Source organism: Cynocephalus volans, chromosome 1 (genome assembly GCF_027409185.1).
Source record: "Cynocephalus volans isolate mCynVol1 chromosome 1, mCynVol1.pri, whole genome shotgun sequence".
NCBI lineage: Eukaryota > Metazoa > Chordata > Mammalia > Dermoptera > Cynocephalidae > Cynocephalus > Cynocephalus volans.
The window spans coordinates 164,106,928-164,134,733 of record NC_084460.1 but is presented as its reverse complement, the minus strand read 5'-3'; the positions used below and the strand labels follow the sequence as shown (position 1 = coordinate 164,134,733).

The window sequence follows — 27,806 nt, the reverse complement described above, 5'->3', positions numbered from 1 at the left end:
AAAACCTTGGCCATTCATTAGAAAATGATACCATGCTTCATCACAAAGGCATCTATAGATTAGAACTATAATGTAACAGCTAGAAAAGTAAAGTATTTCTTTGGTTTTGGCCTCTGCTATGGATGCCAGTTGGCCTCACCAGGAGCTACACAGGTGATCTGAGCCCCACTCCTCTGTCACTCAACCAGATTTCCAAAAATGACATGTCCTTCCCATATGGGATTTGAGGAGTCACACATTCATTTTACAGTCTTTATTTTACTTGATCTTCATTTCAGTTCAAACAAATAGACAAGAATGACATTATTACACGTACTTTACAGATGAGGAGACTTAGCATCCTAGAGGCACCATGATTTGCAAGCCATAAATCTCATGAGCAGTGAGAAAACTATTCTCTGCAAACACACAGAAGCCTAAGAGATCACCAACCAAAATATAAATAAAGGCAACCTGCCTTGCCATTTTTACAGGGACTTTCTGACTCCTGGCCCACTGTTGGTTTTTATGTTATCATTGTTTTGTTTTTTGCCTTATGTCTCTAGTCTGTAACTACTCCGCTCTTTTAGGCATTGAGCAGTTTCTCCTGAATTAGAAAAGAGGTGCTAGAATGTAGGAGTAGGAGTTGACCTACATCTGAACAATTTGCATATGATTCACCACAATTAAACAATTTGGTTTGAAATAGCTACAATTAAGTCATTATCCGAGAAGTATTTACTAGACCAGAAATTCTAAATTTATCTTCACATACGCCCTAACCAAGAAAAGGGCCACATTTTCTGCACTCTATTAAGTAAAGCAAATACTGAAGCAAATTCCTCCAAATTAACATTTATATTGTTAAATCATTGACAGTTAATTATATGTATGGTTACTTTAGTTGTTTCTTTAAAAATTACAGGTTTAGAATAGCAAGGAAAATGTGAAATTACGGTAGACAAGATATTCTGTTTCTAATAATATATATTATATCATATATAATATATTAAATTACCTTCCTGATATAGGGAAATTATATACAGTAATGTCAAGCTACCATAAATTTATGGAGAAGGTAATACAAAAATGTAAAAGAAAATAATTTCTGTCTACAATAAACCATAAACTGTAATAGCATGGAAAAAAATCAAACTGACAAACACTATGTGTTGAAAAATTTCCAGTTTAGCAAGTAAGTAGATTACAGTGTCTTACAGTTTCCACTAATTCAAAGTAAGTAGCATCAATTCTATCTACGTCAAACAAAGGGAGTAAACTATGGAAACACAGCAACAAATACATTTTATTAAGAGAAAAGGTTTCTTTTTCCTACCTTTATAGGAGAGTAAAAGGTTCTCTGAGTAATCTTTACAGATATCCTGAAAGAGAAATAGAAAATAGATGACATAGACTATAACAGGATAGCAGGACTGCTTTGCCATTGTTATCCACACTGAGTGTTGGTGGTCAGTTTGCTGGGTTACCATATACTGTGGCAAGACATTGTCTGTTCTTTCCTCGCAAATACATGAGGCCGACAACACTGATAGTGACAAAGGGCACACGAGCATTAGAATAAATGTATGTGGAATGAGCATTTTTGCACTCTGTAGAGCATGAATATAGTGATTAACGCTCCATTGTTCACAACTGTTAGCCAATTTAGTAATTTTACTATTTACAGTAAAGATGATAAGAAAAAGGGAAAATCATTTTTCGAGAAAATGAAGCAAAAGAACAACAAAATTACAAAACCAAAAATTCTAGATTTAATAACACCATCTTTTTATATCATTAAAAGTACAGATAGTAAGTAGTCCATTATGTGGATATGATTATAAGATTTCAGCCCAGAGTGAGCCAAGTTCTATGTTCTAAGGGATTTAATAGAGATATTACAGGGCGCAGGGAATTACTATAAGGAAATTCTGGTGCCCTTCATTAAAACAGAATTCATCTTAGAACTAGTAGGTAACTTAAAAATCAACTGGTCCAACTTGCTTACTGTACAGATAAGCCAAGGAAGGCCACTTTGCTAGTTCTTGGCAGAACTAAGGGCAAAACTGTCACCCTTCCGCTTCATACTCATCCCACAGCATTAAGTTATTTAATTCTTTGTAACTTTTAAGATTGGAAAGATGTAGAGGGAGTAAAATTATATAACCTGCTCTTGATAAGTTCCATCCTCTCGATGTAACTTTACATTCCTGCTTGAAAGAATTATCTATGTCATCAACATTTACTGTATCTACCTCATTCAAAATTCCTTTCCTTGGTAGAGGGAGATACCAAAAATTAGATGACAGGATTCTGTTCTTAAATTGCTTTCAAGTCAATGAGAGAAAAAGAAACAAGGAAGAAACACATGATTTACAAAGCTAGCAAAACCAGTCGATAATACCGATAGCTGGATATGAAAGAAACCACCCAGTAGTCCTTCACATAAAATTGGTAAATCAAAGAAAATCTACTATTTGCTTTTTAACATATGCTTCCCCATTCTAAATTCATCTATACTATCATAAGCAATAATGGAATTACTCCTTTGTTCCCTGTCTAGGATTCATATTTTTTTTTAGAAAAAAATATAATTATTTACAGTTCTTAATTAACAAAATATATTTTTTGCAACAATTAATAAACTGTTTCTTGTAAATGCTTTCAAAGGCTAGACAATAACCCTTGGCCCAGTTTGTTTTGCTCTTAAATAGTAACTTCTGTTTTTAGACAGGACAACAGCAGAATCAACATTATGTAAGCATAGATTCCACCCCTGTACTATCAAGACCTAGAATTCTATTAAGACTGGGAACTGAGCAAGCAGCAACACAATAGCTGTGGGAATGTTTTCTTGTGCTATAATCTCAGAAACAGCTTGTGTGTGCCACTTTGTAAGCTCACAGTATCAGTGAGATGCATCTTCCCTGGCTGGACAAACTCGATGATTAATTCATGTTTCCTTTGCAGACTGACAAAGGATGCATGTACTAAGTTTAAAAGCCACATCAGATATTTAAAAAGACATTAGATAAAAAGTGTTTTAAAAATGTGAAATTTAAATAAATTGAGAGTTTGAGGTGTACCCAGCTAGAGAAACTAGTACTTATATGAAGATAAAGCATTGCTTAATGATAAAATGTATTTGCTGGATTTTATTACTGTAGTTTTTCAATTCTGCTTAAATCATTAAGAAAGATTGCTGAGACAAATATTTTTTGTGCCAACGTTTAAGCAACTTGACCCAACCTTATTTAAGAGAAACAAAGTCACAGAATTAATTACAAAGAAACACGTTCTTTGAAAAACTCACATCAGTAATTGGTAGAGTATAAAGTATGTCTACATTTTTCTATAAGAAGACATATGATTGTAGTTCAGCACTCTTATTTTACAGATACATAAATTTATAGATATCCACACACACACAATTGTGGCTAAACACAATTATGTTTCACACAAGCAAAATATTATTAAACAGCAAAATATATACTTCTAATCTGTTATGTATTTTATGTTCCCAAATGTCCTTGACCAGAGACAAGAGCATTGGCTTTTTCACTACCTCCAAAATCAAGCTTATGGTAAATAAATATATCTGCAAGTTTCAAAATGACATACACGGTATGAATGACTGCCAGATTAAGATAAAATTCCCATAACATGGAAGGCAAGATTTTGCAGAGAGTTGGAGAATGACAAAAAAGAGATAAGCCAAGTTGGTAGTTTTTAATACAAATTTATTAGAAATGATCTCCTTGTTTTCTACTCATCTCTTCCACTGAAAAGACTACTGCTTATTAAAATGCTACCAAAAATACTAAAAATCTCCTATTTTAGCAAAATGAAGTTTGAACAATCAAGAGAATTTAAAATATTGTATAAATGTATTCAAGCTTTCATTCCTTAAGTCTTCAGTTTTATCATCAGAATAACAGTTCATAGCAAGTTTATGTTCTACAAGGAGAGCAAGCTGCTCATAGTATTTGAAGAACAGGAGCAAAATTTGACATTAGCATTTCTACTAAAAGTACATAGGAACAAACAAACAACTTTAAAATGTCTAGACTATACACCTGGACACAAAGTAAGGATGCTCCTTATAGTGAACGTAGAGGGAATTATACTTAACATACTTATTAAAACAGAATTTTAAAATATAGTATTATCTGTAGGCTAACTGAGTTAAAAACTTTTTGATTGCCTAGATAAGTCCTCTTATTTCACAGATACATAAATGAATTAAGATGTGTACTATAATATTTATGAGTGGAGATTAATTTTATTATTACATTTGTTTTCTCTTGATTTTCCACAAGGCTTAGCACTGTCATTTTAGGAATACCATTCATTAAAACCCTCCATTTTTCAGATTAAAGATTCACCTGCCAGCTCGCCTTTAGGATTCAAATCAAGTAATATCTACTAAAAGCATATTTTCACTTCAGAAATATATATTATTCTATTTAATCAACACAGAAGAATAAACCAAAGGTTAAAAACTAAAGCCAAATTTAAAATACTAAATTTTCTGACATTAGTCATTAAATAAAGTGTGAATTTTTGTTCATAAGAAATAAGTATATTTTTTCCTCTTAGTCTTTTACCTACTCCAGTTTCCTGTTTACATTCTACAATTTGGATAACCCAGTTCTATGCTTTGAATCTAAGTCCAGGGTAGGATTAGGGTTTTCAGTCTCTTAGCTTTGGTCTCTTTAATAATTATATCAGGAAGTTGTGGTTTAGTGTATGGCACAAAGATCCTTCTCACAGAAAGGTGTAAGACCCAAAGTTTTCATAGTATTATAACCATCTTCACTTCCCAACTAAAAATCATAAAATGGTTTAAATCGTTGTAAGGCCACTCTGACCTTTCAAAATCTGCAGCTTCCCTGCATGGTGATAGAGTGGTTCCAACAGTAACTTCATGTCCAAGGAATTTGATAAGGCCTTTTTCCCACAAAGACTTGATTGAAGAAAATGATATGACTGGGTTTCTGCCAAAAGACCCGCTGTACAGATTGATCTTAACTGATCATTTTCTTCCAAGTGACAGTCGAAATATGCCCATTAGGATGGTTCTAGAAGTGTTCTTAAGCAACTTGTAGAAGCCCAGCTGAGGTCTTGACAGTTGATCTGAGAATAGCGGTGACAGCATCCCAAGGACAGACTGTCAGATTGTCATGTTCAATACCTTTCTGGAATAAAAATCTCCATGTAAGTAGAACGCGCTGTATTTTAAAATCACAAAGATCCAGGAAGTGTAGTTTTTAGCTATGTTTATTTGTACATTACAAAATAAGTTTAATGTTATGTATTAAAAACACACATCCACATACGTTTTTTAAAGGTATTTTTTTTTTTACTGCAATTAATGGAATGTCCAGTATTTTATTACTAAAAATATCCCAACTTTCATTTTGAAAAATGCAAAATAATTGACAATTTGCATTAAGAAAAGGTCACATCTAAAATAAGAAATTGTTGCTCTTACAGAGTTTATATACTACCAAAAATAATAAATTTATAAATAAATATGTATCATAGATGGCAGTTTAAGTGTTGTACAGTGAAATAAAGCTGACAAATGCACAAGTGAGATGTTTTAGATATTTACGTTTTTAGATAAGGTGGTGAGAATAGGACGATTAGGAAGGAAAAGAACAAAAGAAGAGGTCACGGTGCTTGCTGAAGTCTATCAGCTATCACCTTGGTCCTACTATTTTGGATATTTGAACCTAGATTCTCCTTTATGCCACTATGTGCTCTGTATGAAATGAGTTGCAACGTACACTTTGCAAATTTTTGTAACACTTGTATTTCATTGCAAAATATCCAATAAAAATATAGGCAAATATCTGAAAAGAGCACAGTGATTAAAGAGAAGGGACTTGGAATGGAACTTAATGAGCTTTATTTAGCTTTGGACACTATCCTAGGTCACTTGTATATATTATTTAAATTTCATAACTATTATTTCCACTTTTTAGATAAGGAAAGAGATACTTAAGAGGATCAAGTAACTTCCCAACATCAAGATTGCAAAGGAGAAAAGCAGCGTTTTGATTCAGGTCCCTGTCACTCTCAAGTCCAGTTCGTCCAGCCCAGTTTCTCATTTTGAGTTAGAAATGTGAGGCAAAGGCTCTCCAAATCAGAAATGCAATCCTGTTTTTCCTTTGGGTTGAACCTACGTAGTAACAAATAAAAGAACTGAAAATCAAGTCCCCTCATGTTCTAAAATTAGCGTTTTCATTCATTATCTTTCATAAACTTACTTTACTCTTTCTTTTGTTTCTTGGTCCTGAAAAACAGATCGATTTAATCAATTCTAATTTGAGAACATATAAAGTTATCCTTGATATAATTCATCTAATGTTGACTTGGTTCAATTCTACTAATGTTTTAGCATTTGCATAAAAATATGTATGATTCAGTTAATTGTTTATATTACCCATGATTATCTTAAAAGCAGATGTTAATATTAGCTTGTTAGTATATAATTTAAAAACATAAACAGTAAAATTTATGACTGAAAATAAGTTAATAATGTAAAATGGAAGGTAAACTCAAATAAATATTAAGCCCTAAAGTGACTCCTAGATTCTGATATTACCCCTTAAAAACCAAACATTTCCTTTAATTTTTAAAAATAATCTTATCTTTACCTGTCACTCCAGGTTTGCTGTAAAAACACTTACTTATTTGGCTATAAAAATGAAGAAGCTTCAAGGAAAGGGAATTTGCAAATCATCTGCCTGTAATTACCAAATTGGTAATTAAGACAGGCATTGATATTCTCTGGCCTCTTTTTTTTTTTTTTATTTCTTCAGAATTTGTCCATAGATATTATAGTCTGGACATTAATTTTTTATTATATGATAAAATAAGTTTTAGATGCACTAAGTATTAAGATTTAAAATTACACCGAGCTTCAGAAAGATAACTGCTTTTGTTTTATGAAAAATGTAAGGTAGCAATTTAAATTTTAAAAATTTTAAAAATTTTACCTAAGTAAATTTATACCTAGGTCAAATAGGCGATTTGAGATATTGGAGTAACTCTGTAGTCCCGTTTTCTATGCAACTAAAGGGAATGAGTCAATAACCAAGTTTTACTATTAATACCCACGTTCTCTCCATGGCAACGATGGACCTCATTTGTCTTAAGAGGTATATCAGGTTTGTGGGAAATGAGAAAACCCCAGGATAATGATATCAAATCAATGGGAAATATTAAAGTCAGAGGTAACTGGCTAAAAGAAGCTCCCAAACCGACCTTTTAAATTGGATGGCTCATACATGCTCATCAAGAGTTAATCTTTATCACTGCTTCCAAGTCCTCAGCAGTACCAGATCGCTTAGAACATGTTTCTTTGACAGAAGACACACATCACCTCCAAACTATTAAAAGTTTACTTATCACCAATACTTGAATTTATCCTCTTTTTGGCAAATGCTAATAATGTTCCTATTTCAAATGACATTCCAAAGGGGTGTTTTTTGATTTGTTTTGTTTTGTTTCAGCAAAGAACATGCCTCTCTCGCCCCGTGGTTCTCCCGTTTTGGCCTAGGACTTTTTGACCTTGAGATATTAGGAGTCTCAAATTTGGAAAAGGATCACATAAATACTGCACACATATAATGAGAAATTGGTAAAATGGAATGTAAGAAGCTACTTTATAAAAAAACCCAGATTTTTCTCACCAATAAATAAACTAATGAGTTATCAGAATTCTCAAAACTATCAGAATCAAGGTGATTGCCCAACCTTTGTCAAAGATGATAATATGCAATAGGTGCAGAACAACTAATAAAGAAAATAGCTGGCTAGTAAGTTCATCTATAGATGACAGCGATGATTTTACCCACCTCTGCATTTCACATTCTCTGAGCATAAAGACCTCTCTGGTTTTTATCACAACTATATCTCCCCACACTTGGCACAAAGCTGGGCAAAATGCCAGGTGGTAGCTTAAAATTTCTTGAATAAATGGAAATTCTTAAATGCTTCAAAGTGCAAATTCAATTATTTCACTCATACCCCTGCATAAAATCCTTCAATGTCTTCCCATTGTTCTTACAACAAAGGTCAAATTTCTTAACAAAATCTAGGGGACCTGCTGGCTTTACAACTACCCACTTCTCCAGGTTCATTTTCCATGAAACTCCTACTTCTCAATGCTAATCTGGATACTTCCAGGACCTCCCAACCCCCCTCCCACTTATTGCAAACTGATGCTTTATAAAATTATTTTTTAAATACTTTAAAATACGAAGGTACAGAAGTCAAAAATAATAAAACAAGCTCCAAATATCAAACCCAGATTTAACAGGCATTACCATTTTGCCATGCTTGCTTCAGTTATCTTTTTCTCTAGTTCTTTTTTTTAAAAAAAAGAAAAAGAAAAAAAACATAGCACACTGTTTTGCTTCATTCAGGTGTCTTCTCAGAGAAGATTTTCCTCACCACTCAGTCTAAAATGTTATCACCCCCTAAGCTTCCTCTCTTCTTATTCTGCTTTATTAGTTTTCATAGCATTTATTTCTACCTAACATATATTAATTTGCAAAAATGTTTATTATCTGTCTGCCTTTCCAGAATGTAAGCTGCATGCTGGTAAATATCTCATTACAGCCAAAGTTCCACCCTTTTTCCCTCCACCCCAAGCCAAATACCAACTACAATCTCAAGACATCATGCATCCTTGCTACATGGAGTTTTTACCTTGCATAAGAAAGTGTGGACCCATAACAAAGATACTGCATAGTTCTCTTCCTTTGCTTTTCCTGGTTAACTTCTATCCACCCTCCAAATTTCAACTGAAGTGTTACTTCCTCAGGCCTTCCCCACTACACTGATTGTTTCCTGTGTACTCCCTTCTTAGCAATTTTTACAGTGAAGATTTCACTTTTGTGTGTGTGAATACTGAATAATCTGTCTCTCTCTGCCACTAGCCTGTAAGCTCAGCTAAGGTCAATTCTGTGTTCGTTTATCATTGCTGGCACATAAGTGCTCTGGAAACACTAGTGAACGAATGAATTGAGCTGCAACATAATTCATAAGAAAGGATTCCTGTACTCCCACACATGAAGAGGCAGACTTACTAAGGTCAGGAATCAGCCATATCCTTGGCCAGATTTTTCTTCTCCATTTTCCTACAAATGAAACTGGTTTGTCTGAAACAAGAATAACAGGGTTCTGTTTCTATTTACCACACAGTTATTTTCTCTCCATAATTTTTTATTATTCTTCCGCAGAGCCTTGCATTCATCTCTGTGAATTGGCCAGTGCACATACTGTTTCATACGTAAAGACTATCAGGTTTACTTCAACACAATACAAATCTAGGAGTCACCAAATTATATTCAAGCACTAAAGAGAAGATTACTTTGTGTTATATACTGATGTTTTAATGAATCAAGAAGAAATTTTATAAACTGCTGTCTCAAGATTCTCAAAAACATTCCACAAAAAATATGAGACCCTGTTCACTTAAGTTCCTACTCAAAAGCTCATATCTGGATAAAATTACACAGCATTTGTATTTTGAAACTGAGTCCTTTTCCCTCTGGCTTCTCTTTTCTCATATTCTTTCCAAACAATGTGTATAAACACACACACATAGACACACACCCATACATGTACACTCCTTGGTCAAGACTTGAGACTTAGACAGTATGGAAATCCCTATAGTAGTATAAAATCATTTCTGTCGTTCTACAAAAAAACAGACAAGTAAAAGTTCAAGAAAACTTAGAAAAAAATTTCTGGAACTGAGGACTCTAAAAGTATATTGATATATGAGAATGGATTTTAATAGCAAATTTCTCCAGGAAACATTGAGATCTTATACTTACTTTCACATCTGCAAAATTATGTCTTCAGTTTATGACTAAGAAGACCAGAAATGTAGTATGAATTATATTATAAAAATGTCTTAAAACACTTTTATTAGATACTCTCAATCATATAAAAGCAAAGCATGTCTCTGGGGTGAATTAATGCTACTTACATTGCACAAAAAATCAAGTCCATATGCATTGTCAAACATGAACCAGAACAAATAAATGAAATAAATAGCCATATATGGTGTAAGTGCGTGGTTTGGGGTTCTGTTTTGATATAAAATACATATAGCTTTCATGTATGATATATAAGATATCATTGATACAGTCCACCCCTAGTCTAAATAATTAATTTATGTTGCGAGGTTGCTGTGGGAATTTGAGTTTTAGACTTCCGTGTAAAGTGTAGAAACACTAAGTACATTTTCTGAAGAAAATTATATATTTTTTAAACTAATAACTGAATTAACAACTGTAGAGAAAACAATTTTTTGAAATTGCTCCTAAATATTTAAATTATGTTTTCATTTTATATTAATTATTATACATTGTACATGAAAGCTATATATGGTTTATATTTTATATATATATTTTACATTCCTCAGAATCCTTCTCAAAAAGAATTATAGGACTTAATAAAATAGAATATTTTCATTGAATCCCAATATTTTCCATAAATGCAAAAATGAGTAGTCAGGACATTGATGCTATGTTTGCTATTCCTGTTATCCATGGTTGATGTGCTTTCAGTGTATGTGTGGGGTACTATGTTAAGATTTTTCTTCAATGTAGATTGCTAAAGCAAATCTTGCAATGGTGAAAAAAATTAAGAGGGCTTTATAGTAGCTCAGAAGAGAGATGATGAGAGTTGTAACCCAGGGCAGTGGGGAAACACAGGAAGAGGAAGAAAAGTTTCAAGAAATATTTAGGAAGCTATATTGGATAGAGTCAGATATGGGCGATAAGGTTTAATAAGAAGTCACTAAATTTCAGTTTTGGAAACTGGTTCATTCTGATGCCATTACCTAGGATAGAAGGTATGAGTAATAACAAATTTAAAGAAGCAAACTCAGTGATATGGCTTTGAGATTTAAGATATGCTGGTAGAGCTCTCTAGAAGGTGGTAGATATGTGGATGAGGTAAGAAGTCCTTTTGTTGGAGTCAAAAATTGGGGGAACTATCAGCATACTAGTGAGAGTTGAAATCATGGGAATCAATTTGCTCACTTGGAAACAGTATTTAGAGTGAAGGGAGAAGGAATCCAAGAATGATAAGTAATGAAGTATCCATAAGAGAAAGCAGCCCCTGAAGGAGACAGAGAGGAGAAATGACGAACGATTAGAAGGAAAAGAGAGGGAAGATTCACAGAGACCAAGAGAATTTCAAACAGGATGGTCAACCAAGGTCTAATGCATCAGAGAAGTCAGATAAATTAAGGACTGCATATGCCCCCTGGGTTTAGCAATTAAGAGAGCTTTTTAGGTGATTATAAGGTAAGGGAGTAGTTTCAGTAGATACACACACACACACACACACACACACACACACACACACACATATAGTAGCAATTATATGTATATAGTAGCAATATATATAAAACATATATATATATCTCATGGTATATATATAAACAAAAAAGAAAAAAATTTTCTCATGTCTGTTGAATAAATAAAGATGATTTCTTCCTTGTACGTATAAAGTACAAATAAAATATTAATTTGAAAATAGGCCATTTCTATGCCATTTTAAATATACAGGCAGATGAATCACATTTTCATTAAAATATTCAGGAGCTTCATGGTGCCTACAGTCCAGTGGATTAGACTCCAATAAGAAGATGCTCTATACTATAATTATTATGCATTTCTTTATTATTTATGTATTTATAACTATTGTTATTTATTTCATTATCATTGCCTTTGGAAAATAATTCTTTAAATTATTATTTCTCATAGAAGCATACAAGTTATATTAATTTATATCACTTAAAAAAGAATCTTCTAAAGTATTTTGAATTAGGAACTGGAGATATTTTACACTAGAAGAAATTCTCCTTGAAATATTACTTAAACATGGAGAAGAAATTTAGGGCCTTGACTTTTCTTCTTTTAATAAATGTGAATCATAGGTAAAAACCTGGGAAGACAGTCAGGTCAAGCTAAGTTAGTCTACATCCAAAACTCATAGAGCAGCAGGTCACTGTCCTAAAGAACAAGGTCTCTGAACAATTTGTCCAATAGTGAATCTTCCAAAAAGTAGGGGCCCTCATAGCATAAAGGTGAGAAGAAAACCCTGGTTGGTTGTTTTTGATCTAGAAAGAACATCAAGATCACCTGAGAGTTTTTTCCAAATATACACGCCAAGGTCCCATTTCAGACCTACTGAAGCAGAGGATCCAGGAATGGGTCCAGCGCATATGCATTCTGCAGAGTTCCCAGGCAACTCTGGTGAGCATATGTAGGGAGGAATCACTGTCTTACATGGAAGAGAGTATTGCTCAACCCAGAAAATCCCATCCTCATTCTAAACTTAGTCTACTTCAATAAAATGCCATGATGCAGACAGGATTACTCTGAAGTCCCTTCAACCATCAGAATGATGACACTTTTCCTCACCTGGACCAGAAGAGCTACAAGATGGGCAGTAGATTGATAGGGGTTTTCCACTTTTCCAGTAGGAAACTGAAAGAGATCCTAGGAGAACCTCTGCTGGGTTTCACCTACTTTTTCCAAAATTTCAGTTTGTGACCTTCCAGTTTTCCACCTGAACCACAAGATGAAAGGGGTAGCACACCCAGATAAAGCAAAACGAGACATACAATTTTAACGTTCAACTTAGAATAACTGGATTTTGCTAATATTACATCAGCCATTTAGAAACATATTATAATTGTAAAAGTTATACAAAAATATATAGTAATACAAATTCGATAATAAAAATATTGAATATCACATGCATTATTTGATTTAAAATGGCCAGAAGACTTAAACAGTTTATGAATTATATCTGTCTCTAAGCCACACTCTTCCTTTTTCAAATAATATAATAAAACCTGAGGTGGGTGGGGATGACCACAGAGCTACATACAACCTCCATTTCCCTTCCTCACTTACACTCTCTCCTTGTGATGCCTTCCAATGTGGCTGGCCACTGCTGAGCTCTTGGGAGAAGCCATTGGCAAAATGTTTGTGTGTGTGTGTGTGTGTGTGTGTGTGTGTGTGTGTGTGTGTGTGTGTGTGTGTGAATGTGTGCGCAGGGAATGTTTTCCTTCGTGTGTGTGTGTGTGAATGTGTGCGCAGGGAAAGTTTTCCTTCCTGGTAAAGGGAAGCTGTATTTCCAGTAATCACAGATGGGATGAATTTCTTATAGTATAAATACTATTTTTTTTTTTTTTAAAAAAGAGAGAAAGAGAGACCTTCTAATATATTGGTGTTTTGCTGATCCATAATACATTTTAAGATTTTTCACAAATGTAATCGCTATCATTATTCTTTTTACCATTTTTAGTCCACACTCTGTTTAATCCTTCCCCAGTTGGTAAAGGAGGACAGAAGTTATTTACGATGTCAGCATCATTGAGAAATGATAGGGAGCTGTGAGTACTTGGAACAGGAAAACATGCCCTAACCTGGGAAGTCGGGGCACATTACCTGAGAAAGTCATGTCCCACTTTTTGGTTGCATATAAGCAACAAGAATAGAGGGTTGTGCAGCTTTTCAAAATGTTCAACCTGTTTCTGCTCCGGCACCCCACCCACCCCATAAATACTCCCTCAAGAACTCCTGTTTTAAGGAATCCAATTCCACCCAGAATCATCTGTTATTGCATACAAACTTGTCTAAGCCATTAATTGATTTTCCTTGGTTTTCTTAATCTAGGCTACAATTCTGAAAAATGGGAGAATAGAAATCAGCAAAAGATAACAAGGACAGGCTAAATAACTTTTAGACTTCTTTGATGGAAAAAAGAACTTACATACACATGTGTAACATTTTCCAATGAGAATAGAATAAAAAGAAGTTGTATGAAATTTCAGGAAGAAATATTTAGATTTTACTCATTAACATTAGTTTTCTCAATGAAACCACCCTCTTGCATGCTCTGGTTCCAGACTCACTAGCCTTCTCTCAGCAACTTAATACACCTACTTCCTCTAAGCCTAGATCTTTAAACATGCTATTCCCTTCCTCTAGTAATCATTCACATCCCATTCATTCACCCTCCTGATGATTACTAAGTACCTATTACATGACATGCACATTTCTAGGCAGTGAGGATATATTATTAAAAAAAGAGAGGTATCCTGCCATCGTGGGCTTATATCCTACAAGAGATAGTGAGATTATATCAGGATTTTTCAACTTTGGCACTATCAACATTTTGGCCTAGATAATTTTTTTGTTGTGGGGGCCTATCCTGTGCATTGTAGGGTGCTGAGCAGCATCCCTGGCCCCTACCCATTAGATGCCAGTAGCACTTTCCCAGTTATGACAACTCAAAATATCTCCAGCCATTGCCAATCATCTGCTGGGGGCAGGGGATAAAATTGCCCCCAGTTGAGAAGCACTGGTTTACTTACTAACAAGTGTACACTTGTAATTTTATATTTTACTTTAGTGATTATCAGAATATTATCTTCCCACAGATGATAACTGTCCTCATGTAATACACAATACTATTTTTTTCTCATGTTACAGTATTTCCAGGTTCTAAGACAGTAACTAGCATATAGCAAACACTAAATAAATACTTGTTGAATGACTGAATGATTAAACCAATGTGCAAATAACTCTCTTTCCTCAAGTCAGAGTTAGAGATCTTTAAGTGCTATGTTTACTCTTTTTGTTTATCCTTCAAAATCCTTACTATACTGTATCGTCACTGCCCACTTTCTTGTCTGTCTCATTTCTCATCCACCACACCGAGCATTCCTTAAGGATAGAGAATGTGTCACACTCCTCTTCATATTCTTCCTTCCCAGCCCAGCACCTAATGAGAATGGATGAATAGCAACACTAATAATTACTAAACATTAACATGGGGCAGGCGTGAAGCTAGTTCATTTGTGCCATACATATCCCATTTCATCTTCATGTGAAATTTGGAAGGAAATTATAGACAGTAATCTCCATTTTCACAGAACAGGGGACCGAAACCCAGAGATTAAGTAACATCTCCAGGCACAAAATGGTACCATCAGAATCTGAATTTTCAAAGTCTGATTCCAAAGCCCAAGGAAAGTATCACCATTCCTACATAAGTGGAAATTTCTTGGCTTTGTTTGTAATAACCAGGAAGTGGGTGAGTTAGGAAATGACAAATTAACAGCAACCCAACATGTTTTCAAATCAGAGATAAATAACATTTCAAATTACTATCTGGACCCAAGTAGCCTATGAAAAAACAAATAAATCACTCTGTAGATTAGATGGCACCCTGTTGGCTACATTTTTGGGGTGGCCAAAATTTTAATTGAAAACTGAATATGCAGTGCATGCACACTGACCTTGGAATGCCAATTTGGTCAAAATTAATTTTTTTCAGTCAAATATATGTTTGTTTGGCTAATAATATTCCTGCCATGTGGCATTTTATTGCAGAATCAATAGTAAGTTTTAAATATAAAAATTGTTTTTTTAATCTAAAGGCATTTGTTTTTCAACCACTTCAATAGTCTTAGGTATTAAGAAATAACATGGTTTAGAATCCCATGCTCAATAAACTATTAATAGCTACCAATTACATTCTAATCATTAATATATGTTATTTTCTCATCATTTTGTCCACAATTACACTTTTCCTAATGACAGCTTTTATAATTACTTTTAATTTTTCTTCACCTCTCCTCCAGCCAGTGTTAGAAGTGCTTGCTCTTCCTTAGGTCGTCAATGGGAATCTTTGAAATGACTAGAGACTGAGAAAGCAGTTCATATCTGTCTTAATTTCCCAGGCCAAGATTTCTCTATGAAACTAATTTTATTTTATTGGTAATACCTAAGAAAAATGGGAAGACTTAAAGGCTATTGGGTTATCACTCTATCCAAATCCCAGTCTTAAAATATTTCATAGTATCTTGATATTTATCAATATTCCTTTTTGTTGAAATATAATCATTCAATTTCACAACTGGTTTTGAAATTACTAAAAAGCAGTTGTTCTTAATTTTTACGTGGTATAAATTTGACGACTTAATTTCACAAAAATCAATGACCCCATTTAAAAGTAATTCAGGCTTCCCACCAGAAATGCCTTTATAAAACTAAATTTCTTCTAACTTGAGATCACACCTATAAGAGAGTATTGTGTCTTCTAAACGGAGGGTTTTTTCCTGTTTTAATAGTAAAATTTGCTGCAATCTACTCATTGCTCCAGTTTTTTTTAAAAAATTGATTATCTGTCCAACTTTTTCATTTACTTTCATTGCTTGTAGCAGTGGTTTTCAAATTCCATCTGCTCAGATGCACCTGAGGGCAAATTCATCTTGAGACCTTTCTCTCCTTAGAAAGGGTGCTGGTACTACTTAGTCAACAAAGACAGGGTTTACACAAATTCCTGGTCTTTGAACTTCCAAAGGACTTGTACATTTTATCACTCATTTAGCACTTATGTATATAAGATCTTACATTGGTTAACTTTTCAAAGATTTAATCTTATTTCTCAACATAAAATATAAGCCATCAAGGTCAGAAACCCTGTAATGTTTCCTTTCATCTTAACAACACTCAGCACTAATGAATGTAGTTAGTGCTCAGTAAATATTTGTTGAAATTAGCTAATTTGACCATAAACTGATTTCTCCAAAATAAGCTTAAACTATCTCCACTTAAGATCAGAATCAGAATTAATATGATCAAAGCACTGCTTGTTTACTACAAACAAAGCTCAATTTTATTACAATCATTAAAACAAACCTAATAAATTCCACCTAGATTGGAATACAAATCAGTTTTTGCCAAAACATACTATTTCGGGACATAAATGAAAGTGTAAGGTGGAAAATGAAGGAGTTGGGAACTCTCACAACATCCAGTTCCCCCAATGGGTTTGCAGCAACAATTGCAGGATGGAATTCCGTCCTGGGCAATTCTATTGAAGGAAGAGCTCCTCACTAAAACTAACCTTTGGAAAAGTTATGAGAAAAATGATGTTTGATTTTTTTCTCACCCTTAATTCAAACAGAACACTTCTCTTTTTTTCTCTCTTCTTGTTTGGAAAGGAAATTAGAGGAAAAATATTGACACAAAACAAAAAGCTTTCACGTGAGGAAAAAATAAGCATTATTGTAGTTCTCTTTTAAGTTCTCATGTTCCCTCAACTTGTCTACACGTGTGCATGCACATACACACATACACTCACACACACTGTATACATTTGAGATATATATGTCTCAAACATATATATTCATTATATATATTTATTATATACAAATGTATGTGCATATATTCACTTAGTAAACACTGCCAAAATTTTGCTTTGAATTTTGTCCAGTTATGGTCTAGAAAAGTGGAAAATTTGTGAATCTACTCAAAAGTATTTGAATACCACAAAAAATGCCGTTTTCATTGATAAATTAATATGGAATATCTCAGTGTTTATATCTTTCCTAATGTTGAAATACAGAAACAGATAATATGACAGAGTGAATAAATCCCCCAAATCTTGTACTTATTACATGCTTAATACATGTTTACTGTCTCATTATGTGTTAATTAAATTATTATAAGAGTCAGTTTGCATTTAAACACTAATGGGAAGCAAACTAGAGAAAAATATGTGGCAAAAAAAGGCTCTCTTGAAAATAAGTTTAGAGCTTAGATTAGCCAGTCAAATGCAAATAACTGGTTCAAATATATAGAGAGCTGTAGATACGTAAATACATAGATAAGTTTTGTGTTCTAAGAATAATTACATATCCACAGGGTCTATAACTGCTCCATATTGATTGAATCAGCTACTTCTAACATTTTTTTATATTCTGAAAAGAATGAAAATGAAAGCATTGCACAATGGACCTCCTTAGAGAAGTCTTCATTGGTTATTTGGCTCAAGCCCTTATTTTAGAAATGAAGAAACTGAGGTCTAGACAGTTTAACTGACTTTTATGTGAACCCTGAAATATAAATCCATTTGTAGATTCCATTTCTAACCAGCGAGGAGTCTGGTTGGCAATTCTTTAAATAGTGGTGTTATTTACGGCATCCATTTCACTGAAAGTGATGTCCTTCATCTGCCTGGCAACTTGTTTTCCAGAGTCACAAGGTTTCACCAATGCTAAGCCCCGTCTGCAGATTTTGCTTTGTTCCTGTGCCCGTTCTTCAAAGGCTTACTCAGATGCTCCTCCTCCTTAATGATGTCTCCTTTGGTCATCCCAGCTGGAAGCGATCTTTACTTCCTCTGATGCACTAGAGCAATTATCACATTCTGCCTTGTAATTCAACATGGCTTAGTGAAAGTGAACGGATGGGCTCTGAAGTTAGCAGACAGGGCTTCAAATTTTGGTTTGGCTCCGCACAGGCAAATAAAATTTGGACATGTCAGTCAGTGTCTCTGAGCCCTAGTTAAGGATAATTGTAAGTATCCTAACATTTGTTTTTACCCTTTCTGCAATACGGTACCTAAACATATTAATGAGATAATTTTTAAATAAACATGCCATATACTTCAAATATTGACTAAGGAGCTTTGACATGTGAACCCTGAACTAAATGTTTTTAAAATTTGAAAGTCAGGTGATCATTTATACAACTGTATTTCCTATCTCCTATCTCCCCAACCAGAACATTTACATCTTAGAAACAAAGACAATAAATATCATCATATAGTATTTTATGTGCCGGGGTGCTACATTTGGTATCTGACAAATAGATGAAAAGTTGAGTGAATGAATAAATGAATAAAAAATCAAATTGATTGCTACTCTTATTGGAAGCTTGATTGGCAAGTTGTCAGATAAAGTGTTGTAAACTGTTTCATAGCTAAGTACTTATTCTACACAAGAATGAACTATTTGTATTGCTAATGTTAATGCATCTAAAAATGATAGATGGACTTATTCTCTAAATGTAATGAATTTATATCTTGTCACCATGAAATATACACTTGACTCATTAAAATATTGCATATAAAATTTTATTAAATGAAATTAAGCTTTTATTAAAATTTCCACATGAACTGAATAGCAATATAAATATATCTGAGCTCTCTGCAAAAAATGCTCAATGGGAGAAAACATGATTTCTGCTGTTAAATACATCTATGATTTACGAGTATTCTCAAATCAGCACTACTAACTCCTTCAATACCTAAAGCCATCTAATAACTATGGATAAATTACAAATGTCTACCACAGCATGGCACAATGGTTTTCATACTTAAATGCTTCAGCACTCAGACTCCACAACTGTAAAGCAGTACAGTCAACATAAGCGGATTCATCTTTATGATGGGTTTTATTCTCTAAAAGGGTTAATGCTCAAAGAATCCTTTGTTTTGTGACAAGTGTAATGTGAGGGTCCTCAAAACCCTGATTTATTATTGCTCCTTTTTTTCTCTTTCTTTCCTGGTGTTATTTTTTAAGTGCTTGCGATCCACATTGGATAAAAAGAGACATTTGAGGTCGAGAGCTGTGGAGGTTCGGAGTGGGAGGGAGAAAGCTATTTTGAATCTTGTGACAGTGAGGTTTCGTTCACTAAGGAGCTCTCTGTGGGTTTCTGGCATTGTAAGTGTTTTGTCTGCTTGCAGGCGAGCAGCTGATGGATGGGGAAAATGTTCATTGATTTGTAGTGCCTGCACTGCAGCCAACCAGCACTAGAATGAGGAGGCACCATCATGAATCTCTCAACTATGCATATTTATATGCAGCTGCTGTACTTCTAAACCTCTAGTGAATACAAAGTACTTGTGTGGCCACCAGTTCACACAATGCCATCCTGCCGCATGCTCTGATTTAACTACTGTATGGAAGAATAGACTTGGGGGGGCTCGGTGGGCTATAGAAAGGAGAGGTAAGCAAGGAGGGAGAAAAGATCCTTGCACGATTCCTTTTTCTTAGATAGTCAAGAGAATGAAATGAATATGGGAACAAATAGGGAACATTCTAATAAATGTTTCCTGTGCTTGAATTTTGAGTCTTAAAATTGATTAATGGAAACTAAATCCTTTTAAAGATGGTGTTTTCAGTTAGCAAGGCTTTGGGACTACATGATAATGATGTGGTTAAAATATGCTGGCACCACTGAAATCATCATAGCAGTGAGCTGCACGTATGAGAAAGTCCCTCCCCTGGGTAAACCACAGCTTCAGTATAGGGAAATAGAAGAGATGCTATACTCGGGAGTGGGAGGAAAGGAGGGAGATAAAGAATCTTTAATGGCATTGGAAAGAAAAATTAAATGAAATGCAGAATAGAGGTTGTTTAAAAAAATATGAAAAAAACCTCATTTTAGAATGGAAATGTAGCAGGAGGGGTAGTTTCGAAGCATAAAAGCTATAGGGTGAGGTTTGAGAGCTAAAAGCCTAGAAGAAATAAAGAAGTCCTGTGAGCAGGAAAATAAAATTTAAAAAATTAAAGAAAAAAAAGAAAAGTGAGAATCCTCTCTTTCAAAAAACATAACCTTTACTTGAGACATAGATGTATATTTAGAATTATAGATTCTAAATAGTTTTATTAAAATGGCCCAATTTTATTGGATTGCAAAGTTTTGAAGTGCAATACATTTGTAAGGTGGGAGATTTTTAGACTTGATAAGTAAAGTTTATTTTAACAGCATTTAAAGTATGAAGAGAAAAGAGAGGAATGGGGAAAACACAAGGCAAAATTGAAAATCATACAAGACTAACACCTACTACGAAATTATTCTCATTCATAAAGTTCTAAAGGCCAAATTCAGGTAAATGCTATTGACAATAACAGTCCCACAGAGCGTCTGAGAGAAGTTAATTTTATTACAAGATTAGGGCTCAGCTCCAGGATAAGCTGTATCAAAGCAACCTCATATGAAAAGTCAAATTTGATATCTGGGTATAGTTTGATTCTATTATCAAAAATACATTTTATGCTTTTCCATGTAAAGTCAAAGCACTAATTCAGACCAAATTGCAGCTGCTCTTTTGACCAGAATATACAATAGCCTTCCTCCAAATTATTCTCTCTGAGTTTTCCAGGCAATGTATTAAACCTTATCTCTCAAGGGTTTAGGGAAGATGGATTGAATCTTGAAAGTTATTATGCCAGAGCATATTCAATGTTAGTATTATATTCTAGTCATGTAGCCTTTATTAAACATGTCCAGTTTTAGAACAATACACAAAACCTCAAAATTGATTAGGAATTTCTCTCTTCTGGCACAGAAACACTCACCCTACAATCCAGTAATATTAGACTCTGGGCTGACAATGTACTCCACCCAGTGGAGTGTCAGAGTAAAAATGCCTTCTATAAAGGCAACACCTGACCTAATTTCCTTCTATTTTTCAGCCTCAGAGTTGCAAAATGCTAGATAAATATATGAAAAATAACAGGAACTTTACTGCCCAAAATGACAAACTAGGAAAGGGTCCATCCCCTTTTCTGAAAAGATTATGTCTTCTAACTTTTTAATTAAAAATAAGTAAAATCTTTAATACAGCTCTCATATAAGGATTATAATAAACTAATTTTCAAATATATATACACACACACACACACACATACATTGCTAAAGGTGAGTTTCTGAAGTCATGTAAGAGCACACTAAGTTGCTATCATTTCAACTGATAGCTGATAAACTCCATTTTCCTGATAGTTTTGAATTATTTCCATACAGAAACCAAACCTAAGTGCTTAGCAAAAAAAAAAAGAAAAGAAAAGCAAGCCAAACCACTGATAACTAGAATGATGGAGAATAGGCTCCTTAGATTTACTACAATATCTGGTTTACAGGACTTAACAGAACATCTTGTCCTAGTCCTGTTGAAATATCTAAAATTCTGTTTGTTTATGCTCTTGTCCTACATGGCAAAGAATAGAGGAAATACAATGGAATTTTTCTTGTGTGATTTATCATTATGATAATCATGATCATTAAGCATCAAAGATACCGTGACTTGGATAAACAATGTTCTGAGAATAGGTCTCCCCTGGGAAATTACATTCTAAAAATTCTGGTTGCCATTTGTTTCTTACAAAAAATTGAGCCAAAACAAAAATTGAAATAGGGTTTGATGTCTAATGTTGGGTTGGAATTTTTTCCTACTAAACATGGAGGCATATGATGTTTCCATTTATCACATGAACAAAGTGTAGGAAAAAAATGCTTCAGGCTGTATGGCTAGAGTTTGAAAAAAAAAAAAAAGATAATGTCAATGAGATAAATATATGGTGGGAAACAACCCTGAACTAGGTTAAAAAACAACTTATTATTCTTATTCCAGGTCTGCCACTAACCAGTTACACTTCACATTAGGCAAGTCACAATACTTCTGAACAAAAATTTCTTTCCATATTAATGCATGTGCCACTAAAACTAGTTTACTTCCATTGCCAATGAAGAAAAGGGTTAATAATTTCTTACTTTGTTGACATTATGAACCTTTTGAAAATCTGATGAAATCCACACCCTCCCTATAAAAATGTTCATATCCATAGACCCACAATGACTTGCATCTAATTTTAGGGTTCTATAGATCCCTGGAAACCTATACATAGATGCTGTGGTCTGAATGTTTGTCCCCTCTGAAGTTATGTGGGAGCTTGATTCCCAGTATGGCAGTGTTGAAAGGTGGGGCCTTCAAGAAGTGATTGGACTGTGGGGACTATGCTCAAGAGAACTATGCTCTTATGAATGGATTAATCCATTCATTGAGTAATGGGTTTGTTTGTAATTTATTCATGGAGTAATGGGTTTACATTCATGGGGTAATGGTGGTTTAATGGGATGTCAGCGTGTGTGGACTTACAAGGAGAGCAAGTGAGCACATTAACAAACACGCTTGATGTGATTGTGATTACAAAAGACATAAATGACAAAGAACATCCAGTTGTCTGGCCCTCTGGCAAACTCATGCCCTCGTGATGTGATTGCCTGTGTCTCCACTCTACAGAGTCCCACCAAGAAAGTCATCACCAGATGTGTCCTGGACCTTGGACTTTTAGCCTCCAAAACTGTAAGAAAAAAATTTTGCTTTTTTGTCAATTACACAGTTTTAGGTATTCTGTTACAAGCAACAGAAAAAAAAAATTCATATAGTAGACTTCCAAGGAGACCATGACCTTCATGTAATGTAATGAAACCCTGGATAATCACTTATTTATTTGTATATCTCAACCAATAGACTCTGTCCTCAAGTCTCAAGCAGAGTTGGCACGGAGTTGGTACTCAATAAATTTGGGGCACATAAATGTTTTCTTAAAGTTGTTTCAAAATAAAAGCTCTGAGCTAGAGACATCATAATTTGTTCTGAATAACTTGAGTTAAAATGAAAAGGAGAAACCAGGAATCACATTAATATTTACTTAAATTAATGGATATTTAGCCTTTCTTACGGTTCAATTAAACAAGAAGAGAACATTGGAGAAAATAGTCACGTCCATGGAAATGTGGGAGGTGTCATCTTTACTGAATTTTATAACGTCATTTATTCAGTTTTTATATAATGGGTATGTTTCATAATTTTACCATTAGAAAAAAATATAATTACTCCATCATCACCTCATCGCATACAAAAGAGTTTTTCTTTTTTTTAATTTATTTTAATTTATCAACATACAATGTAGTTGATTTTCATGTCCCTTTACCAATTCTTCCTTTTCCTCCCTCCCTCTCTCTCCTTGGCTCCCATCAACATCATATCTGTTCACTTGTTTTAACAAGTTCAAGGAAGTGTTGTGATTGTCGTGTCTTCTTCTGCCCCTACCCATTTGTTTGCGTGTTTATTTATTTATTTATTTTTAGCTCCCACAAATAAGTGAGAATATGTGGTATTTCTCTTTCTGTGCCTGACTTATTTCACTTAATATAATTTTCTCTAGGTCCATCCATGTTGCTGTGAATGGTAGTATTTCATTCTTTTTTATAGCAGAGTAGTACTTCATTGTGTAGATATACCGGTTTCCCTATCCACTCATCTGATGATGGACATTTGGGCTGGTTCCAACTCTTGGCTATTGTAAATAGCACTGCAATGAACATGGGATTACAGATATTCCAAAAACATTTTTAATAAAAGTCATGTTTACAGTCATTGTTCATTAAATAATTGTCTCGTGTTGTATATGACATCATCTGTAATATATGTAATATCATGTTTATAGCTTTACTATTGTGGCTTACATCAAATACACAGTCTTCTTCATTGCAGCAATGTAGAAAGCCAGGTACAAGCAAAGCACATTACAAAGTAGCTTCCAATTACACTGGGCTGTTATAACGAGGGCCCAAAGATGTCCCTCAAGTAAAGTGTAACTTCCTTACCACTATCCAGAAAGCCCAAAGAGCTGACACTACCCTTGTCATTTTATACCATGATTACTTTGCATGATCAAAGCAGATTCTCAAACATTTACCTTAGCCAAGGAGAGAAGACATTTGTAGAAATGAGTATGAGTTATAAAGAAGTTTAATCTTGGATAAATTACCTAATTCTTTTGAGATTGGCTTCTTATGCAAAATGTCTAAGATAATAATTGTGACTTTTAAAAGCTTTCGTCATCAACGTGAAGTGTGTGGTGACATGCCTGGCACAAAGTAAATATTGAATACATAGTAAATGCTGTATTACTATTCTTAGAATTATGATTACAGTCACACAACTAATAAAGTATGATCACAGCAGAACTTAGACTCACCAAAGTTTACCTTCCCTCCAATGTAAAATAAAACACCCTGAAACTATTCCTCTAATAGACAATGCTTATTAAAAATTTGGAATATCTATTAACCTAACTAATGCTTCAAAAATAAGTATACATGAACAAGTTTAGTTCCAAAGTTGCTTAAAATTTTATTTAACATCTTCCTGCCTACAATGTTTGTTTCTAAAAGAAATGATGGAGACAAAAGTCACTATAACCAGGCCTTTGCAACAGGTACAGTTCAAAATAATTGGTCCCTGAAATAAAAGCACTGTCAAAAATGTCTATAATATTATTATGACTATAGTATCTGCTTTCTTTGAATCAGGATCTGATAACAATGACTTTGCCTTAGGCCAATGCAAATATTGTAAGTACTAAGCCATGTACCAGGGCATTTCTGATACATTCAAAACTCTGCAATAAATGCAGTTTTGTTGTATATATCATTATAGGGCATCTGTTGAAAAGCAAAACATCTGTAGTTTAATTGATATTAAAAAAATTTTAAAGATGCATGATTACCTCTTACATGAAATAATTTCCTTGATTCTCCCCTTTAGCCTAATTTATAGTAAAGAATTATAATAAAGTAGTGATTCGATGTTTCACATCATTTCAAAATATGGAAAGAGTGTAATTTTTCCTTTGTTTAATATTAATATCTACTATGTATGACTTTCTTTCTGGGATTATTTTTATGTTCTGAATCAGAGTAGAACATGACAAGAATTGCATTACTTTTAATGAATTAAGGTACTTTTATTGCATAAGAACAATTTGCTGATAATTCTTTCAGAGTTGCTTTGGAAGATATAGGACTGTTAGGAGAGGGTTCAAGAGACAGAAACATTACCAGAGGATATAAAATGACTCACTGATAAACTCAACTGTGTCCTGCTCCAGGGCAATAATAATTTGGTCATTTTTCAAATTAGTCTAATTCCCCTGACTTTTGTTTTGCCCCCAATAGCATAAGGTGAGAAATTCTGAAATAAGGACAACAGAGGCTCTAAATGTTCATACACATTATGAAGGGGGATCAAGGGTTATATTTTTATATAAACTGAAAATTAGTTTTGTAGAGAAATCTTGGCCTGGGAAATTAAGACAGATTTGAACTTCTTTCCCAGCCTCTAGTCATTTTAGAAATGCACACTGATGACCTGAGGCAGAGCATTTTGTAACACTCTATTCCACCACTAAAGAAAGAGCACGTTAAAGGCCCCACCCCAACTACATCAGAATAATTTTGTAGAAATGAATGCCAATGTGCAATGTACAAACACACAGTGTCAATCCTAAAGGATATAAGAATAACCTCTGAGTCATCACACTGCATCTATTCTGCAATAGAAGATGATAAATAATTCATTTACCAGCTTAACAGAGAAACTACCAGCCAAATGCAATACAGAAGGTTAAATTACCTGTTCTTTTCCTTTGTGTTTTGTGGAGAATTACAGGATGGGATGCTTTCATCTGTCAGTTTGTTCAGTTATTGGATGAGACTTCAGTCTAACAGTTTTGTAATGTGCGCTCAGCTGAAATTGAGCCTGAGGCTTTAGCAAAACAACTAAAAACACAGAACAAAGACTTTTCAGAATATTGCCCTACCTAACATCATGAAATAATATTAATAGTTTCAAAGTCTATGAAAACCCAAACTACTAGAGCTTGGCTTCCAACTAATTTTTCTGTTGCTTCAATGAGTCAAGTGGTTGTAGTTTTATTGGACAATTTTCCCAATAATCTCTTTTTATGTTCTCTGTATTTTTCTCATCAGTCAAAATCTTCACTAAATGTTCAGATACTGAAGGTATGCAATGTTTCTTTTTTTTAACTATGGTGAACAGATTGTTAAACAATCACACCCTTCAGTTCTATTTAAAGGTGTTAAATGAGATGTTGTTATACTTCCTCTGAATGTTCTTGCTGAAGAAGATAAGCATAGTAGATTTAGAAAATCATTATATTTTATGGAGGGGTGAGTCTTGATGTTGCCTATTGTCAACCTATGCAAGTTTTAAATGACTGAATTTGTGTCGTGATCATGAAGTCAAAATATCAAAGGTCCAGAGAAGGACACTTCTCAGAAAAGCACCATAATAGATTTGAATTCATCTAAATAACAACATGATCGGGTGAAGAATTAAACATTACTTGAGAGAAACATTTTCAGACTTCTAACACTATAACAGTAGTTCCTCAGTGGACGTCTCGATTTTCTGCTTCTGGGTCTCAGGCCACATTTAGATCTCTTAAACTAAAAATCTCAGTTGTAGGGCCCACACATTTGCATTTTTAACAAGCGCTTAACGTAATGCACAACCAGGTTTTATTAAAAACAAAGACAGAATGAAAGTAAATGAATTAAATTCCCTTCTCAAACAGGTAGGAAAAAAATAAAAAGAAAGCAGAAATAAAGCACTGTAATGAGAAAATAATAAAAATAAAAGAAAATGGCCAGAGAATAAGAGAATAGAAAAACTGTAGATCTAATTAATATATTACATTTTGTTTTTTAAAGGAAAAAAATTAGAAAAACTACTAGCTAACTTGATCAAGAAAAAGCAGTGAGAAAGTATATAAACACACAAAATAAGAAATGACAAAAAAGGAATAACCTTTGAACTGAAGAAGTTACAACACACACTCACACATGCATAAGACTGCTCTGAAGAACTCTATTAAAATAAAGGTGAAAAGCTAAATACTTTTCCTGTGGAAGTAGATATTAACAAATTGGCTTCATTTCAGTTATAATTCATACATAAAAACACAGAAAGCTATTAAGGAATTACTCCAAAAAAGCACTAGGCCCAGATGGTTTCACAGATTTTTAAACTAGTTTCAACAACCATGTACTCTAAAGATTCTAGTAATTATTCCAGTGCACTGAAAAAGAATTAAATTTTTATAATTCCTTTTATAAAACCAGTATAACAGTGATACTGAAAAAAATAAGGAAATTATGAAGAAGAAAACAAAAGACCAATTCAAGGGCTGGCCAGTTAGCTCAGCTGGGTGAGCGTGGTTCTGATAACACCAAGGTCCAGGGATCAATCCCTACACTTGCCAGCCACCAAAAAAAAAAAAAAAAAAATAATAATAATAATAATATTTATTTTAGAATACCAAACAAAATATT

The 27,806-nt window shown here is 33.8% G+C and overlaps 1 long non-coding RNA gene across 1 annotated transcript in view; it reads right to left on the bottom strand.

Annotated features, from left to right (window-relative positions):
- LOC134391657 (uncharacterized) overlaps positions 1-27,806 on the bottom strand; it is a 111,064-nt gene that overhangs the window by 57,445 nt on the left and 25,813 nt on the right. The window contains exon 2 of the long non-coding RNA XR_010025021.1: positions 1,316-1,361. This is a non-coding gene — a long non-coding RNA (uncharacterized LOC134391657). The remainder of the gene's footprint in view (positions 1-1,315; positions 1,362-27,806) is intronic.